Genomic DNA, 12,431 nt, shown 5'->3' on the forward strand with positions numbered 1-12,431 from the left:
TTTCTGTCATGCAGAGATGGAATTAATTAAACTAAGGTTACTCCATGAAGGGAGAAAAATCATTTTTCCAACTGCAGGCATTTTCCATCATGGAAATTCAACTATGCAGCAAATCTGATCCAAAACAAGTAATTATAATAATAAAAAATCACATATGCACCATGAATATTTAAACTGAAAATCCTACAACTCCTACAACTAAACCTGGATGTTCTACTCTCCACATCAATGATCTTTCACTGTTACGAGCAGCACGCAACCCTGAAAGAGAAAAGGAGAAGGGTAGAATAAAAATATGTAACTGTATGATGAAATCCTTTTGATATAATTTCTCTAATAAGAAATGTAAGTACACACCCCAACGATGCAGCTTTTCTTCCAAATATGACACTTCCTTCTTGTCCTAGATTTGTTTAAAGTCCTAAAAACATGAACTCTGAAATCTACTTATTCACATACTAATTGATGTAGTAAATATTAGATACCACAGGTTATCCCCAAATACAGGGCAACCCAGGAGCCAAGTCCTCTTATCTAAAATGATGACAAATCAATGAGAAGTCTACTCTTATGTTCAATTAAATACCACAGCTGCAAAGAATGGCTTCATAAAAAAGATGGCTAGAGATTAATTAATGCAAGAACTGTAAATTAAATGTCTGAAAATCATCCTCAACAGGGAATGAACTCACCAAATGTCACCAGCCCCTACTACACCCCTCGAAGCAAAGAGAAAATCCTGTTAATCTAAAAACACTAAAGTACCGGAAAGGTGGGGGAAAGTGTACAGAAAAAAGTCAACTGCAGTAAATCAGTAACAGTTCAAAGTAGTACCTTATAACATAGCAAGTGATCAATAATCTATGAGATAGTAACACTTCAGATTTTGCACTTTTTGTGACATCATTCACCAAAATTTTCAAAGCAAGTTCCAAAAGCTTATTAGAGCTGTTTCTAAGGAGTTGTTCATCTCAGGATGTAAATAGGTTCTATGTCAAAGCCAACATGACTTCCTTGGGCTGTATTTTAGATACCAACAGCCACAAGATTTCCAAGAACTAAGGACTAGAATCCTATACTTAGTCTCTTCAACATTAAAAGACATGTACTATTTGGTTCCTGACTGCCAAGCAATTCACAGCAACCGAGGAGCAGCTGCATAACACCTTATTTCCAGATGCTTTACAGACTGGTAGTAAAAGGTACAGCCATTTTTCTTTTCTAGGCCTTTGGGATCCATAATACAAAGAGAAGAATGTGCCCTTTCATATTATAAAAGTTAAAACCAAACTTCTTTAAAAAAAAAAACAAAAAAACTTCAAATCACAGCCTTTAATATCTCCAAAAATGATGCTGCATAAATCCAAGACAGATACTTAGTACATCTGTTTCCAAAGCCTGAGTCAATTTTCCACTTCACAAAAAAAAAAAAAAAAAAAAAAAAAAAATTCTTGGATTTGTACAGTGAAATGATGCAGAGTAGCTCAATGTTCATAATTAATACTTCCTCTCCACCCACACAGGCTAGGAACCAATGGATCTAGAAGTGCTGGCTAAAAAAAAAAATAAAAAAAAAAGTGGGAGTCACACAAGGCCAAAGTTATTGCCATCAGCCAGCATTTAACCAGAGGAGAGGAGTTAATCAGATGAAGGACACACACTCTAATTTTCTAGAAATCCGGACCAAAGCCAGACCGACTAAAACACAGTCTGAATACAAAAGCAATAATAGGTGGATCCTGAGGAGTTTGCCTCAGAGACTTCGGAGCAATGAATGGTTTAGAAGACTCTTCTGAAATAGAGTTTCCAAACTGATCTGAAGATAAGACATATCTGGGTCCTTGAGTGGTTCAGTCAGGTAAGCATCTGCATTTGGCTCAGGTGCAGGGGTTCTGGGATTGAGGCCCCCCCCCCCCCCCCCCCCCCCCCCCGCGTTGGCTTGGGCTCCCTGCTTAGTGAGGAATCTGCTCCTCCCTCTTCTCCCTGCTTATGCTCTCCTGTCTCTTTCTTTCTCTCAAATAAATAAAATCTTTAAAGAGAAAAAAGATAAGACACATGTTAGGGCGTTTGTTGAAAACACACGTGTGCCCAGGCTCTAATCCAAACCTACTAAAATCAGAAATCTTCCAACAGAAAAATCTGGTGATCTGTATATTCAACCACCTCCTTAAGTAATTCTCAGTGTTAGGGAAGTCTGAAAAATACTGTTCTGCAGGAGTATTAGTACTCAATTACACCAACACTATCGTGACTGAATGGAGAGCAGCAAGGAAAGGCCGATGAATAATCTGGTTAAACATAAATGTGTGGCAGGCATTTATCAATGTTCTCTCAGAAAACACCTTGAAAATGACAGCAAAGGGATATTTTTAAAGGCATAAACCTTAGAGAGAGAGAGAGAGAATGGGAAAGGATGCAACTGTAGAGACATGTCAACAAAATTTTAGGAGCTGGAAAGCACATGAACTACTGACAAGTAACTTCAAAGAAAGGAAAAAGTTAAATGCAGCAGAAAGTAAATTCCCACTACAAAAAATCCAGAAAAAGCTCAGAAACTAAAAGCACCTGGTACCTCTGGACAAAGGGGTTTCAGAGGAGCTAAAACAGGAGAACCAACTGGAAGTCTGTATAAGAAAGAGATCCTCTCTTTCCCTTGCCCATGCTGCCAGGTAGAGGGACTCTGAATCAAGTAAGCAGTGACAGCCTAGGGCAGGAGTACCATACTGAAAATAGATTGAGTGAACGTCTTATTTACTCAATGATGAGACCTCTCTCCCTCCCCAGTTCTCTTCTCTCACTTGGTTCCAAAACACCTGCTGCTGGGCTTGTGTTCTCTAGGCAGGAGACTGGAGGAGTCCTCTCTAAGGAAAATGACAAGCTGCCAATACATCCCACAGCGATGCCTACCACTGGATGAGCCAGGGCTCCACACTCAGAGCTTGTAAGTACCTCATTCTCAAAAATAAACAGACATTTGAAGAAAATCTCTAACAGGAAAGACAGGAATCAAAGTAAACAAAACAAAACAAAACAAAACAAAAAGTAAACAAAACAATTCCTGACAATGTGTAGAAATACTTACATATAAAGTTCTGAGAACAAAAAGAACTCCTGGAAATTTAAAACACTGATACCAAATATTAAAAATACAATAGAAGAGCTGGAAGAAAAAGCTCAGAGTATCTAAAAACTTAATGAGGGGGGAAAAAAAAAAAGACAAAATCACAAGAGGAAAAAAAAAAGGATCAGTGTTGGAATTTCACCATCTGCATAATAGGGATTCCCAGAAAGACAGAAAACTATCAAAGAATACATTATTAAAAATATAGGGGTGCGCCTGGGTAGTTCAGTTGGTAGAGCATCTGCCTTTAGCTCGGGTCATGATCCCCGGGGTCCTGGGGTCAAGCCCCATGTGAGGCTCTCAGCTCCGCGAGGAACCTGCTTCTCCATCTCCCTCCGCCTGCCACTCCTGCTTGTACTCTCTTTCTCTGTCAAATAAAGAAATAAAATCTTAAAAAAAAAAAAAAAAAAGAAAAGAGGGACGCCTGGGTGGCTCAGTGGTTGAGCAACTGCCTTAGGCTCAGGTTGTGATCCTGGAGACTGGGGATCGAGTCCCACGTCGGGCTCCCTGCATGGAGCCTGCTTCTCCCTCTGCCTCTCTCCCTCTGTGTCTCTTATGAGTAAATAAATAAAATTTAAAAAAGAGAGAGAGAGAGAGAGAAGAGAAAGAAAAATTTCCCAGGACAGATCAAAATAAGCTTTAAGACTGAAAAGGCCCAGGATCCCTGGGTGGCGCAGCGGTTTGGCGCCTGCCTTTGGCCCAGGGCGCGATCCTGGAGACCCAGGATCGAATCCCACATCAGGCTCCCGGTGCATGGAGCCTGCTTCTCCCTCCGCCTGTGTCTCTGCCTCTCTCTCTCTCTCTCTGTGACTATCATAAATAAATAAAAATTAAAAAAAAAAAAAGACTGAAAAGGCCCACTGAATGCCAAGCATAATGAATTTTAGAATAGTTACACCATTGTATTTCACATACCTGTGGTTAAGATAGCACCCTAAAATCTTTCAGAGAAAAAACAAATTCCACATGAAAAATTCAGAATCAAAATAACATCAAACTTCACAATACTATTAAAAGTTAGAAGACCACAAAATGAGGCTTAAAATTTCCAAAGAAAAGCCATCTCCAACATAGCATTTTGTATCTCGTCAAACTCCCAACCATTGTGCAGGCAGAAACATGCAAGGCCCCCCAAAATGCACCCCCTCCAATGGAATCCTTTTTCATAAAGCCTCTGGAAGAGGCTCCACTAAAGTATTTGTACTGGGGGCACCTGGGTGGCTCAGTGGTTGAGTGTCTGCCTTCGGCTCAGGTCCTGATCCTGGGGTGCAGGATCCCTGAGGGGAGCCTGCTTTTCCCTCTGCCTATGTCTCTGTCTCTCTCATAAATAAACAAATAAAATCTTTAAAATAAATCAAGTATTTGTACTGAAAAGAGATTTATACTTTCATCAGAGTTTAGGGATGAATTAGTGATTGATGCTCAATGAATCAAGCAGAAGGGAGAAAAAAAGAAAAATGAAAGAATGGTGATTATTATATTAAAGGGAAAATACACGGGCAGCCCAGGTGGATCAGCAGTTTGTGCCTGCCTTTGGCCCTGGGGCGTGATCCTGGAGTCTCAGGATCGAGTCCGACGTCGGGCCCCTGCATGGAGCCTGCTTCTCCCTCTGCCTGTGTCTCTGCCTCTCTCTCTCTGTTTCTCATGAATGAATAAATAAAATCTTAAAAAAATAAAGGGAAAATATATAAGGAAATACAGTATAATCATAGTACAGACAGTCATACTGGACGTTAATTTTTCTTCTTTAGGCTACATTTACCTCTATCCCCTTTCTGGTCCATGAGGGATGGAAGGGGAGCCTGAAAACATTGGAACTACATTTCCTAGAATGCTCTGTCAATGGGGTTGTGGTTTAAATTCCACCAGTACAGAGTCATTCATTCAAGACCTAAAAGATAGAAGTATATGCCATTATTGTTCTTCTAGTAGCAATGAGTAAGTGTGTGTGGCCTCCAACAGATGACATACATGTGGTTTTATAGGTTTCCAATATCCTACAAATTGCCTGCTTTGGTGTTTAAGATAGCGAAAATTATTAACAGTGCAGTTTTTCTGGAATCTCTGCAAGGTGACATTCCCATGACCTTCCAATGATTTCGTAAGCATCTAATATCCTCTGAAATATCAAGAATGGTTTGTCTTTCTGATTGAACCCTGATACATAATATAAAAACATACAAAATACTGACTTAACCACAACTGTGACAGATCTGTATTAGGAGGATTAGCAGGAAGGGTTGAGGGTAGTTAGCAGTATAGGAATGCAAAATCAGGGGCACCTGGCTAGCTCAGTCGGTAGAGCATGTGATTCTTGATCTTAGGGTTGAGTCTGAGCCTCACACTGGGTGTAGAGATTACTTAAAAAAAATTGGGGGGGGGGGGGCAGCCGGGAGGCTCAGCGGTTTAGCAACGCCTTCAGCCCAGGGTGTGATCCTGGAGACCCGGGATCGAGTCCCACATCAGGCTCCCTGCATGGAGCCTGCTCCTCCCTCTGCCTGTGTGTCTGCCTCTCTCTCTCTCTCTCTGTCTCTCACGAATAAATAAAATCTTAAAAATAAAAATTGGGGGGCACGTGGGGTGGCTCAGTCAGGCATCCCACTCTTGATTTCAGTTTGGGTCACGATCTCAGAGTTATGGAGTCAAGCCCTATGTTGAGCTCCGTGCTTGGTGGGGAGTCTACTTCCCCACTCTCCCTCTGCCCTTCCCCTGCTTGCACATGAGTGCACCTACGCTCTCACTTATAAATTTATAAATCTTTTTAAAAATGCAAAATAATCTTCCATAGTAGAAATTCAAAATATCTAAGGCCAAAAAAAAAAAAAAACCCAAGAAATAACAGTATAAGCATACTGTATAAGCATAGTATGAGCACACCATGTAAAAATATGGAAAGAAAAAAATAAATAAAAATATGGAAAGAACATGCATCAGAAAAAAAACACTCTGAAAGTACTAAAAGTGATTGAAGACAAGGAAAGATGGAGCAGCTGTTCTTTTCATTATAAATCTTCTAGTACTATTATCGTCTGTTTAAACTATGTATTCCTACTATGTCAATTACAAAATTCCAAACATTTAATTACTAAAAACCAAAAAATCCTAACACTGTATAAGCAAAGCCAAACTTCAGACTGACCAAAATTTCAAAACATCAGGTCTGTACTGATGGATCTGTTACCAATGTAATTAAGAACAGCAGACAATCCCAAACCGACCAAAATAATTAAAAGGCCATTATGCTTAATTCTAGAACCTGCATCTCAAATTCAACTCTAATGAAAGCAGGCTGCCTACTATGACCTCAATCTCTGCCACAACCTGGGTATCACCTAACAATGTTCATCACCGCAGAGTTTACTCTACCACATGTCAGATATATGAGGAACGTCCAGGCCACTGTAAGAAATCAGGACCAAAATTAATTTCAAAGGTAAGCACAAAAACAGAGGGACAGATCTTACCTTAGCTCTTTTTTTTAGGGTTTTCTATTTAACACAACTGAAAAACAAAAACAACCAACATCTGTGGTCAAAACATCTTCAGAAGTTCTTTAAAAACTGTTTTAAAGAAACTGTTAATTAGATTAAAAGGTTGCTTACAAGGCAGGCTGAAATCTAGTCACTGATGAGATGGCTCTTCTCACTGTAGACTAGCAGTGTCTCATGTGACCAGGCCTCAGCTTCCATGTGCCAGCCTGCATTCCACACTCCCCTCACAAACAGACAAGTAGAAAAGCCTACCCAGAGAACAGTCAGAAGTAAGGCAAATCCAGTGATGACAGCCTCCATTAGAAAAAGCCTGAAAGAAAACTTAAACAGATGCTCCATAAAATGTTGATCCAGACTTCACATGGAGAGAAGTGTCATGCCTCATTTCAAAGATAATATATTAAGTCCCAACTCACCACAGATAATCTAATAACAAAGCTGTCACTTTCATTGTTGAGGAGTCTCTTCTCTCGCTCTAATGCCCCTAAGCCAACAGATACACAGACGCTTCTTGCTGAAATGCTAGAAAAATTTGCACATTTTCATTCCTTGCTCGCTAGTGTTGGGCTGCTAAACCAAGATTCTACTTTAAGTTACGAAAACAGGGCAAGCTGATCCAATTACACAAGAAAGGTACTAAATCAAACAGGACCATCTGGGCTTTGAGCAAGAGTACTGTGATTTCTGAACAAAAGTCAATATACTTGCAGATAAAAATGCTTTCATATATTCAGAATTATAATGGCCCTTGGGCTACTATTCATTTGCACGTCCTACAAGAGTTATGCATCATGTTAAGACATATGGCCTAGATGATGGGTACAACAATGTATTATATTCACCAGTTTATAATGAGAACATCTGTGCTCTCTTTCTAGCCCTATGAGGCTTACAAAAAAGTCAATATTCTCTAGAAATAAGTTTTCTTTCCTAAATAGCAGGTCTGGCAAACTAGCCATTTCATCATCCCCCATAATCTGACAAGACTGAGTTCAGGGTAGTATGGCCAAAGACTCATCATCCCCCATAATCTGAGAATAGTTCCCCAAGTAATCACTAACTTCCAAAACAATTTCCAAGATCCTAAAATTTTAAGACCTAACCCAGCCATGCAAGTTTAATTTGTTGGACATAAAAGAAATCAAGGCTAAAAGAGTAGCCTTTATCCAGAAAAGTTCTTACAGAAAACATGTTCCATCGTACAAGCATCAGATTTCTTCATGATATTGATGATTTCAGCATCAACTCTAGTAAATTAATACCTGTGAAAAGAATTGACCAAAAAAAAAAAAAAAACCCAAAAAACAAAAAAATTCACTATTGTGGGGTGCCTGGGTGGCTCAGTTAGTTAAGTATCTGCCTTCGGCTTAGGTCATGATCTGAGGTCTGAGGTTCCAGCCCACATCGGGCTCCTGGCTCAGGGGGAGTCTGCTTCTCCCTCTGCTTGTTCTCCCTGCTTATGCATGCTTGCACGCGCACATGTGTGCTTACTCTTTCTCTGTGTTAAATAAGTAAATATATAAAATCTTTTTTAAAAGTTCACTACTATTTATGTGGTTTTTCTGGAGACCTCACACTCCCTGAAGCCTTACCTCTTTGCTTCTCTCTCCCTAAACTCCAAACACACTGGAACTTACTTCCTTCAAGTCTTCAAAATAGCCATGTTCTTTCCATTCTTTCTGTCCTGAGGACTTCCACCTATGCCATTCTCTCCATCTGCAATAGTCTTTGGTCTGCCCCTCATCCTTTAGGTTTCAGCTTTAAAAATTCCTTAGTAACATTTCCTCACTGCCCTGTTTCTCAATCAACCTGGTTAGGCTTCCTATTAGCTGTTTCCGCAGTATTTACGGCAGCAGTAATTAATTATTATTTAATGGACGTCTTCCCCACCAGACCATACAGCTGCACCAGTGCAAGGACTGAATCAGTTGTGTTCACTGACGAAGCACAGTACTTGTCACACAGTAGGAGCTCAAAAATTCTTAGCAAATAAATGAGTAACAGGGCTAAAAACACACCAGCTTTGGCAATTTTACTTATAATTTACCCCACAGATACAGTCATACATGCTAAAGGCCAAATGTATATGGTTATTCACTGGAGCATAATTGGTAATAACATTAAGACTAGAAATATTTAAAATGTCTACCAATATGGAGCAGATGCCAAATCTTTTTACTACTTATACAGAATGATTGCCAAAGTAAGTTTTTAAAAAATGCAGATAGTACTAATAGCATCCTACATTTGTTTATGAGAAAAAGCAAAAAAAAAAAAAAAAAAAAAAATACACACACACACACACACACACACATATGCATGTTTTATATGTACATATTTTTTCTGGAAAGAATCTTAAGAAACTGAACACATTAGCTGCCCCTGGGAAGATGAACTGGATTGATGAATACAAAAGCAGAGAAGAGAGACCATTCAGTGTACACTTTTTAACTTTCAAATTTTGAACCATGTGAATGTATTATCTACTTAAAAAAATAAAATTTGGGGGATCCCTGTGTGGCTCAGCGGTTTAGCGCCTGCCTTTGGCCCAGGGCGCAGTCCTGGAGTCCCGGGATCAAGTCCCGCGTTGGGCTCCCGGCATGGAGCCTGCTTCTCCCTCCTCCTGTGTCTCTGCCTCTCATTCTCTCTCTCTCTCTCTATGTCTATCATGAATAAACGAATAAATAAATCTTAAAAAAAAAAAGAAAATCAGATGTTTAAAAAAATAATAAATTAAAAATAAATAAAAAATAAAATTTGTTAGGGGCACCTGGCTGACTGAGTTGGAAGAGCGCGCAACTCCTGATCTCAATGTTGTGAATTCAAGCCCACAGCGGGTGTAGAGATTACTAAAAATAAAATTAAACTTTTTATTTGTATTTTTTAAAGATTCTATTTATTTGAGAGAGTGCACGTGCATGCACGAGACAGCACAAGCAGTAGAGAGGGAGAAGCAGGCTGCCCAAAGAGCAGGGAGCCCGACATAGGGCGCAATCCTAGAACCCCAGGATCACAACCTGAGCCAAAGGCAGATGCTTAACCAACTGAGCCATCCAGGTACCGCAAATTAAACTTTTTAAAACAATAAATAAATAAAATTTTACTAAATTGCTTACTATCCTTATTTCTAAGACAGTGATGGAGTTTAAATGACTTTGTGATCCTGCCTACTAGCTGAGGACTGGGAGAGGGATGTGGACAAAAGGAAAACTCACAGGGCACCTGGGTGGCCGAGCAGTTGAGCATCTGCCTTCAGTTCAGGTGGTGGTCCTGGGGTCTTGGGACTGAGTCCCGCATTGGGCTCCCTATGTGGAGCCTGCTTCTCCCTCTGCACATGTCTCTGCCTCTTTCTCTGTGTCTCTCATGAATAAATAAATTAAATCCTTAAAAAAAATAATAAAGTGGTACAATCTACTATGGGATAGGCTATCTGAGATTTGTGGATAAATGAGTTTTCCCTCTTTTTTTTTTTTTTAAGATTTAATTGATTTATTCATGAGAGACACAGAGAAAGAGGCAGAGACATGCGCAGAGGGAGAAGCAGGCTCCACATAGGGAGCCCAATGAGGGACTCAGTCCCAAGACCCCAGGACCACCACCTGAACTGAAGGCAGATGCTCAACTGCTCGGCCACCCAGGCGTCCCTTAGATTGTACCACACTAGAAGAAAATCTCCATCTTTTTTTTTTTTTTTTTACAAATAATTGTCCCAATCTGTACATATGAGAATGTTTTCATAGTCAGAAGGGATTATTGGGAGGAAAAAAAGGGATTATTGAAGTCAGCATTTTTATAAGCTTAGAAAGTAGGTCAATGAATTTCTACTGAAGAAATATCGTAAATACTAAAACTACATTATTTTCACCAGAGGGCCTCAAAATCTAAAAGGAGCTTAATCTAAATGCACAAAGTTCAAAAAACTAAAAAATTTTCTGAAAACCAATTATAAGGTGAGGAAACTATACACATTCCTTAGACATACAGATTTGCCAAACTTCAAGACATTCTTCAGTAAAGAAATATCTGAGACAAGATTAAACACAACTCCAATAATCCTGTTTGTTACCAAATCAAAGCCCTGGATCAGAGTCAAAACCTTTGGATCTGAACCTGTTAGTCTCCCAAACCTACGTACCGGGAACAGAATACTCTGGGCTAACAATGGCAGGAGGAAGCTGAATCCAGGGCGACCAAAGAGAGGATTTGTTTCCGGGTTAGCTCCAATGTTACAAGGGCCACTGCCATGGACTGCAAGAAATGATCTTCATAATCCACTCCAAGACATATTGGAGACAAAGTTATCTTCAACTAATTATCCCCTAAAAAACAAAAGGATGTTTACTAAGTAGAACACACTGAAAAGGTATTTACTAAGTAGTACTGAGGACAGCCATTCTAAATTGTTATAACTTTGCCATGTTGTATAACAAATCAGAAGCCACTTCCTGGCCCTCCATTTGATAACTTACTTGCCTCCAAATGGTCTTTCTGCATGTTCAGTCAAAATCTTAAGAGATCTAAGACTAACACAGACACTAGGCAAATGTATCACCTGTTTTCCCTACTAATATTATTTACCTCCATAAAGTTTTTTTTTTTTTTTTTTTCTTTAAAGTAGGCTCCACACTCAGCGTAGAGCCCAATGCAGGCCTGCAACTGACAACCTTAAGATCAAGACTTGGACAGACACTCACCCAACTGAGCCACCCAGGCACCCCTCTCCATAAAGTTCTATTCAGCATTTTAAAATACCCCTCTACAGGGGAGCCTGGGTGGCTCAGCCAATTAAGCATTCAATTCTTGATTTTGGCTCAGGTCATGATCTCAGGGTTATGAGATGGAGCCCCACATTGTGTTCTGCACTGGGCATGGAGCCTGCTTAAGATTCTCTCCCCCTCCCCACCTGTGTGTGTGCGCTCACACTCTCTCTCAAATACAAAATTAAATTAAATAATCCTCTATAATAATACCAAGAAGTGCTCATGAGTTTAGACTGTGGCTCCCTAAGCTAAAGGCTTGGGAATGAGAGTGTAGCAAAAAAATGTGGGAAATTCTCTCTCTCTTCCTCAATGCCTTGGACTTTGAAAGCTGGGCAGAGGCAATGATTCTGCATTTAATCAGCAGATGAATAAGAAACAGGTCTGAATTTAGAAAAAGCATAAAGGAGCACAAGAACATTCAGAAAAAAGTATTGCCTCTATTTCCTTGCAGAGAAGCTCTCAGCATCTGCCAATGAATCTCATTTTGACATGGAGCACCCCATCTACTCTAATCCGGGGCATATCCCTCAAGAGACTGTCCGTCAACCGGAACTCTGCCAACTTCTGCTTGGGAATTATGTGGAGAACAGTAGCAACAAGAGCCTACTTTGAGAAGGAGCTCAACAATCACACTCAAGAAGAAAAGAAGTTATTTGGCAAAGGGAAGCTTGTTGCCAAAACGTTAGTCACAGCTTAAGGTCCCAGTTTGTGTCTCTGCAACTATTCTTTGCTCTGACAGAATCTATTCTCCGGCCCAGAAAATCCGGCTCAGCTTCTGTCACCCTCTCCATCTGAAGCAGTCAAGAATCCTTTTATTTTGAAGGTATCAAACTGTGACACAGACAACATGCCCACCAAAGACTAAAAAGGAGGGGGGCAAAATGTGTAATTTGCCATTTTCCACCTAGGAATGGCTCAAGTACAGCAAAGGAAAAACGTGACAGAAGGAAAAATGGAAAATCATATGCTAAAGAAGGAGGCTATACCAAAAGCCTGCCCAGAGCTCTGAGCCCCCGTAACTTATTTCCAAACCCTCTGAAAAACAGAGATCCTGGGGTT

At 40.0% G+C, this 12,431-nt stretch overlaps 1 protein-coding gene across 11 annotated transcripts in view; it reads right to left on the bottom strand.

Annotated features, from left to right (window-relative positions):
- WIPF2 (WAS/WASL interacting protein family member 2) overlaps positions 1–12,431 on the bottom strand; it is a 52,413-nt gene that overhangs the window by 37,399 nt on the left and 2,583 nt on the right. For 4 of the 11 annotated variants that reach the window (XM_025995733.2, XM_025995737.2, XM_072747300.1 and 1 more), the window contains exon 2: positions 10,748–10,931. The exons of 4 other annotated variants lie outside the window; for them this stretch is intronic. The gene's annotated coding sequence lies outside the window, so the exon portion shown is untranslated. Of the gene's footprint in view, positions 1–6,585; positions 6,623–6,723; positions 6,861–10,747; positions 10,932–12,431 lie in introns of all 11 variants that reach the window. 3 more of the 11 variants (XM_025995734.2, XM_072747305.1, XM_072747302.1) reach the window with 1 other exon arrangement.

This window comes from Vulpes vulpes, chromosome 2 (genome assembly GCF_048418805.1).
Source record: "Vulpes vulpes isolate BD-2025 chromosome 2, VulVul3, whole genome shotgun sequence".
NCBI lineage: Eukaryota > Metazoa > Chordata > Mammalia > Carnivora > Canidae > Vulpes > Vulpes vulpes.